The following is a 6,822-nucleotide window of genomic DNA, read 5'->3' as shown; positions in this document are numbered from 1 at the left end:
GCGGAGGGGGCCGGGCGCGGGGGGCTCTGCAGGCTGGAAACACTTCCAGTCGCATTTTGGGAACCATGCTGCCGTTGGAAACTCGGAAATGAAAACCGCTTACCCTCATTTCCGAACGGATGCCCGTGCTTCGCAAGCACCGGGCCTGCCTCTGTAATCTTCCAAGTAATAGCTTTACGGGGCTGCGGTCCACGGACCACAGAGCTCACGTCTGTGAAGTGCTCCGTTCTGCAGCTTTTAGTGAACTCACGGAGCTGTCTAGAGTATTCTCACCGCCTCAGAGGGAAGCTCCTCACACCTTCGCAGTCACCCCCACTTCCTGGGCTACCCCATCCCGGGGAGCCCCTCCGGGGCCCATGCTGAACCTCACCGGACGGAATCCTGCGGTGTGGTTCCTGCCTTCCCCAGCCTTACGTTTTCCAGTGCACACATGGTGCATACCCGCTCCAGCTTGAGCTTCAGAACTTCATTCCTTTTCATGACTGAGTACACGCCACGCGTGACCTAGCACCTTTAGCTTATCCAATCGTCTGCTGTGACGTTCGGGTGGCTTCCACTCCAGCTCTGGTGGAGAACACTGCGAGAAATTTCCTGTGCAGGTGCTTTCGTGGAAACCTGTTTCATTCCACTCCGGCATCTACCCGCGCGTGGAATTGATGGATGGCAGGTAGCCGCTATGTCTAACCCTCTGGAGAACTGCCAGAGGGCACCTCTACATCCCACCTGCTGGATCCAGATCTCTCCACAGGTCCTGCCAACAGCTGTCCCTGGTTCCGTGTGCTCTGTGCTTCCTTCAGGGCTGGGGTGTCCTCCATCTTTTCAGGTGCTTGTGCATGGTCTCTGGGAAACGTCTGTTTAGATCCTGTGCCTGCTGTGAAACTGGATGATCTTTTTTCTGTGGAGATGTAAATCATCTTTCTGCATTTTTCCTTTCAGATGTGCCATTAACTGATTAGACACGCAGTTTGCAAATGCTGGTTTCCACTGTAGGTTATCCTTTCATTTCCTTGCAGGAAAAAGCATTTTCAATCTCGATGAAGCCCAGCTTGCTTATTTATTCTTTTGTTGCTGATGCTTTTGGTGTCATATCTAGGATCACAGTCTATGCCTCTGTGTTTTTCTGAGAGTTCTGGAGTTTTAGCGTTTGCACTTAGGTCTTTCACTCACTGGGAGTTAACTTTTATACTTCCTGTGAGCAAGAGGCCCAATTCCATTTTTTAGTGCATGCACTGTCACTAACCCCAGCATGGTTTGTTGGAAAGATGACACTCTCCCCTGCTGAACTGTCTGAGACTCCTGCTGAGAATCACTCCAGGAAAGAAATTTCTCAATTCAATTCCATTGGCATACATGTTTATCATTATTCTAATGCCATACTCTTTTTTTTTTTTTTTTGGTTTTTCTCCAGTACCAGGAAATGCCATACTCTTTTGATCACTGTAGCTTTGTTGTAAGTTTTGAAGTCAGGAAGTGTGAGTCCTTCAACTATTTTCTTCCTTTATAGGATTGCATTGACTGTTCTTTGTCCTTTACATTGACAGTAAGAATTTTAGGATAAATTTATCAATTTTTGCAAAAAAGCCAGCTGGGGATTTTTTTTTTGGTACTGGGAATCAAACTCAGGACCTTGTGCTTGCCAGGCAGGCACTGTGCCTCTGAGCTATCTCCCCAGCACCCAGCTGGGGATTTTGATGAGGAATAAATGCATTGACTCTGTATATCAGTTGGAAATAGTGCTACCTGAAGGTTAAGTCTTTAGGACCGTAAACATGGGCTCGCTTTTCCAAGTCTTCTTCAACAGTGTTTCTAGTGTTTGACATGCAAGACTTGCACATGTGCTAAATTTATTTCTACGTTTCTTCTTTTTGGTACCGTTGTATGTGGAATTGTTTTCTAATTTCTAATATAGAAGCCAGTAGTTGTTTCACTAATCCCTGCTAACTGCTGTGTGTCCTCTTTATTAGTTCTAGTAGCCTTTATCTTTCATTTATTTGCTTTTCTATCCATAGCCCATGTCATCCTGCAAAGACAGATGGTTTTACCTTTGCCTTTCTTATCTGGGTGCCTTTTATTTCTTTTTCCTCCTACTTGTGGCTAAGACCTCCAAGTCAGAGTGGAGTAGAGGCTGCAAGAGGACACCCACACTCTGCTCCTGACCAGAGGAAGAACACCCAGTCTTTCTGCAGGGAATAGGATGCTTGCGTATTGAGGCGGAAGGATTGCATACTTCTGGGCAACACAGACGGAGTCAGGGTCCACCCTCCCTCCACTGCCGCCTCTGTCCTTTGTGGCGGGCCGGGGTGCTCTGGTGGGAGCTGCGTGCACTATCTCTTCTGTGTGTTTGGTGAGTTGCTGTGTCCTTGTGAATGTCTTATTTGTTGTGTCTTTATCGGAGAGTGGACATTCAGCAGAGCAAGCCCCACTGGGCTGTGCTTCCGAGGGCCCTTGGTGCCCCCGGTGCTTCATAATATCGCATAACTTTGGCGTCAGCAAGTCAATCTGTAGCAAGGCCTGCCTCAGCTGATGGGGCCGTATTCACTCGAGAGTATACCTAGGAGGAATTACAGCTTTGCCACCTCGGATTTTCCAGTCCATGGATGTGCAGTGCCCTTTTGTTTGGAGCAGTTTTCTTTAATGACACTAAATGTCATTTTATAACTTTCTGGGTAGAGGACTTATACATCTTTCACTAGATCTGTCCCTACTTCCTTAATTTTATTTCCTGATAATGTTATCACTGTTTTCTGTTTTAAATTCGTGTTGCCTTTGGTGATGATATGTAGAAATAATCATCTTAAGAGCTTTGCTAAAGTTGTTTGCTTGAATAATTTATCTATAGATTGTTTTGGACTCTTCGTACGCACTCGTATCATCTGTGGCTTGAGGCAGTTCTCATCCTGCCTCTCTGCTCTGCAGGCTTTCGGCTTGCCTTTCCTGCTTTATGTGGAGAGCTGGAGCCTTAGGTGTGATGTTGAAGGTGACAGTACCTAGCACTCATGTGTCACTTCCGAAGCTCGCCTCGGGCTGATGCTCATATGTGTTTTGCGGTCAACTTTTATAAGATGAAGGAAATTGTATTTATTAAGCAAACAGATAAATAAATTTTATTTATTTATTAAATTCTGTTCCTGTTATGGGCGTGATGACATAGTATTCCATTTATATATGGCCAGGTTGATTTTGATAATATTTGGCTTTAGAGTCCTGCACCTGTATTCATAAGTGAGATTAACGTTCTCTCTTTTGTATTTTTTCAGGTTTTTAGAATCACTGCTATCATGGCCTCATAAAATGAATAAAATGCTTCCATCTTTGAGAATTCTGTGTAAGAATTTGTGTCAGATTTATATTGTGTCATTCTGGAATATTTGGTAGAATTCATAATGAAACCATCTGTCCCTGGATTTTCTTTTAACTTTTTAAAATTATGAGTCCAGGTTCTTAAATAATTAGATAGTTGTTCGGACTTTCTTCTTTTGTCAGTTTGCGCAGATGTATTACTTCCGTGTTTTATCTCACTTTGTCCACATTTCCCAGTGCACTGTCTAACGTCACCTGCCCCGTGTGTGTTTTGAGTCTGCGGCGATTCCCCTTGCCTGTCCTCTCTCACTGGTCATTTCTGCCTTCGCTCTCCTTGTTCCACATGGAGGGCTCCCACAGCCTGCTGCATCCAGGCCAGACCATGGTGCAGACTGGGAGCCCTGGAGGAGTCTGCTGACCCTGAAACCGCGCAGTCCTTTCCTCTGCATCATTGCGGCTCCTAGGGCTTTGGTTTAAAGGCCCAGAAGAGTCACATTTAGTTCATTTGCCTAAGTGTCCGCTCCAGCCGGCTTTCTCCTTATGAAGGCTGCTGTCCTTTGGCCTCTCATGGGGTAGAGGCACTATGCACAGCACGCTGTCCCAGTTAGAGCCTGCACTGGGCCCACACCCCGAGCCGGCTGGGGCGAGCGCAGGCGTCCTGCTGGCCTGTGCAGAGGCGGGCTCGCTCCACACCATCAGCTGAGCTGCGCTTTCTCACACCTTTGCCTGGCCCTGCGCCTTAGACCTACCTGAGCTGCCCGCAATCCTGCCGTCCCTGATGGTAAGTTGGAGCTTTGCCTCTGCTCCTGGAGGCAGAGAAGCCCTCTGTCCGGGTGCCCAATGTTCTTTTGAGGCCTTCAGAGAATTTCGTGCGACTCATTTGTCTGGGGAGCACCAATCGGTGTCTCAGAGGCCTCAGGGCAGTGCTCATCTCCCAAAACTCCCCTCCCCAGGCGCCCAGAGCAGCGTTCCACCAGGCACCAAGCGGGCACAGATGTGCCGCTCACTGCAGTCTCCTCCTCACCCCCTCTTGCGCATCCTTGGAGCCTAGTGGACTTTTTAAACACGAAGGGACGTTTATTCTGTAACTAGATAATTCCCTTTCCTAGTTTTTAAAAAATGTCTCCTTTTCTTTCTCTGCCCTCCGTACTGCAACTTTTGCATTCTGATTTGCAAACCCTTCCAGCTTTTACTCTTCACCATCCTATTTCCTATGTCAAAATCTTTGAAAGTTTTCTTGAGCATTGGCTTCTAACACTTTTCTTGTTTTTCCTCAAATTTCATTGATCATAAATTTTTAATAGGTCTTTCTCCTGGATTTAAAAAAAATTATACCATTTTTGCTTTGTGGAAACACCAGCTTCTTGGATCTCTCTCTCTCTGAATACTGTTTTCCACTTTTGTCTTCCATGCTGTGTGATGTCTGTTTTTCTTTTTCTAAACCGTTGACTTCCTTGTGCTCAGAGTGTGTGGCTTTCTCTCTGCCCTTGCTTTAGCGCTCAGGGGAGATGGGCCCCGAGGCGGAGCTTTCTCCTCACCCCTTCTCATGCATCCTTGGAGGCCTGGAAATATATGATTTAGTCAGCTATTACACCCCACAGAGCTGCTCTGGAGTATAATTTGGAGCACAAGAACAAGTGAAGGAAATGTTTATGAGAAAATGTCAAGCAAAAAGAGATTTCACATTGCAGCTCCCTGTAACTGTGAGTATGTTCAAAGCCTTCATGCCAGCTTGCAGGCCCCGTGAGAGCACCAAATGAATTATAGCATTGATGCTGAAGTTCACTGTGCTTGTGGGTTTCCCTATTGGGTTAATTTAATTTTCTTGTTCGTGAGTTTACCTGTGCAATAACACACACAGATACGATACAACCTTTATTAGAAAACTTTTTTCTCATTATATTGGCAGGGATCAAATAGAGCAATAATGACATTGTTGGGAAGAGACTGAGCAATCCCACCCTGGCACACCTGGTGAGTGTGTAAGCAGGAGGAAATTCCTGGATGGCAATTTGGCAAAAAGACCACAACCTCATAGTGTGCCTGCCCTGGAATCATGCCTGGGATGGCTGGTGGGAAGGGCACAAGAGGAATCCCTTCGGATGACTGCAGAATTCAGAAGTGATCTACATAAGGCCTTGGATAAATGAAGTGCCTGAAATAAATGCGACTATTAAGGCTGATGCTTTTGGTGATTTTTTGCCTCTAACCTCCATGAACAAGGGCATAATTTTATTAAGTAAATAAATGTTAGGGTTATGAAATATAAACCATAAAACAGCCACAAATTGCTCGAACATTCCCTACAGTTACAGTGGGGTGTGCCACGAACTGAATAGTGTCCCCAGGTTCACGGGTTCCTCAGGCAGACTCAGGCTCACTCCTACCCCCTGCTACGCTGTGGGGACCTGGGAAGCCCTGGCCGTGGTTGCCCCCATGGTTTGGTCCCGGCCCTACAGCAAGGTGGTCCTTGTTCCTCCTTTGTTCGGAATCCCACACGGACTGAAGTCTCTTCCACCTGGCCCCTCCCGGCCTCCCCGCAGCCAGCTCAGCACCGCCGCCTTCTGTTTCTCACCTGTCCAGGGCCTTTGCGAGTGCCGTGCCCGCCGCCTGCAGGACGGCTCTTCGTGCTCCTGGGCCTCAGCTCCCGCTTTGCTTCTCATGCTCGGCACACCAGCTTCCACAGGGCAGTGTGCTCAGCCCTTTGACTATGACCGCCGCTCACCTGCTGGCTCCCCCACTCGGCCGTGAGTGTGGAGATCAGAGATCTGTGTTTCCCCACTGCTGTGTGTTACACAGCTATAGGCCAGGCTCACAGTGGCTACTTAATATTGCTGAATAAATACGTGGTGATTTTGTTCATCCCTGAGCTAGAAGAAAAAAGTTTTAAAAATTATACCAGTCTTTCTCTTATGTGAAAAACCCAAAGCAGAAGTTAAGAAGCAAAATAAAATCTAGGTAATAGGAAGTAGGGAGACAGCTCTTTCTCAAATGGGAAGCTTTGAGGATCAAGAGATGCAGGGAGGGGAGGGGATGAAGAAAAGAATTAAGATGTGCTGTGTACATGCACCCACTTCCCATAAAGAATGTAAAGTGTGAATTTGCACTAATACAAATAATTAATATGTAGCACTTAAATGTACATGCTTAAAATTTCTGAGAAATACTTATGATAAAAAGAATGTTCCAGGCAAGTGAAAAAGTTACATCATGTCAGGTGTGGTGGCTCATGCCTGTAATCCTACCACTTGGGAGGCTGAGGCAGGAGGATTGCAGTGAGTTAGAGGCCAGCCTGTGCTACATAGTGAGTTCATGGCCAGCTTGAACTACATAGTGATATCAGGTCCCCCCAAAAAAGAGAAAATTATCCCAGTCTTTTTAAATCATCCCTTGTATTGTATAACTTTTTAACAATATTGTTTTTATCATAAAATAATACATAAGATACACGAGCACCGTAAAGAAAATGTCATATCTCTATTCCCATTTGGTTAAATTTTACTATGTCATCTTTTACAAATT

General features: G+C 46.2%; 1 long non-coding RNA gene across 1 annotated transcript; it reads left to right on the top strand.

Annotated features, from left to right (window-relative positions):
* The first annotated feature begins 455 nt into the window (after positions 1-455).
* Positions 456-3,319, top strand: LOC106147848. The gene is made up of 3 exons (XR_001232846.1): positions 456-667; positions 2,100-2,344; positions 3,258-3,319. It is a non-coding gene; the product is annotated as an uncharacterized LOC106147848 (long non-coding RNA).
* Positions 3,320-6,822: the final 3,503 nt, after the last annotated feature.

The sequence above is a fragment of the Chinchilla lanigera genome, unplaced genomic scaffold, assembly GCF_000276665.1.
Source record: "Chinchilla lanigera isolate Chin_1 unplaced genomic scaffold, ChiLan1.0 scaffold00010, whole genome shotgun sequence".
In the NCBI taxonomy this organism is placed as follows: domain Eukaryota; kingdom Metazoa; phylum Chordata; class Mammalia; order Rodentia; family Chinchillidae; genus Chinchilla; species Chinchilla lanigera.
The sequence above is the reverse complement of the archived record's forward strand: the minus strand, read 5'-3'. Positions and strand labels throughout refer to the sequence as shown.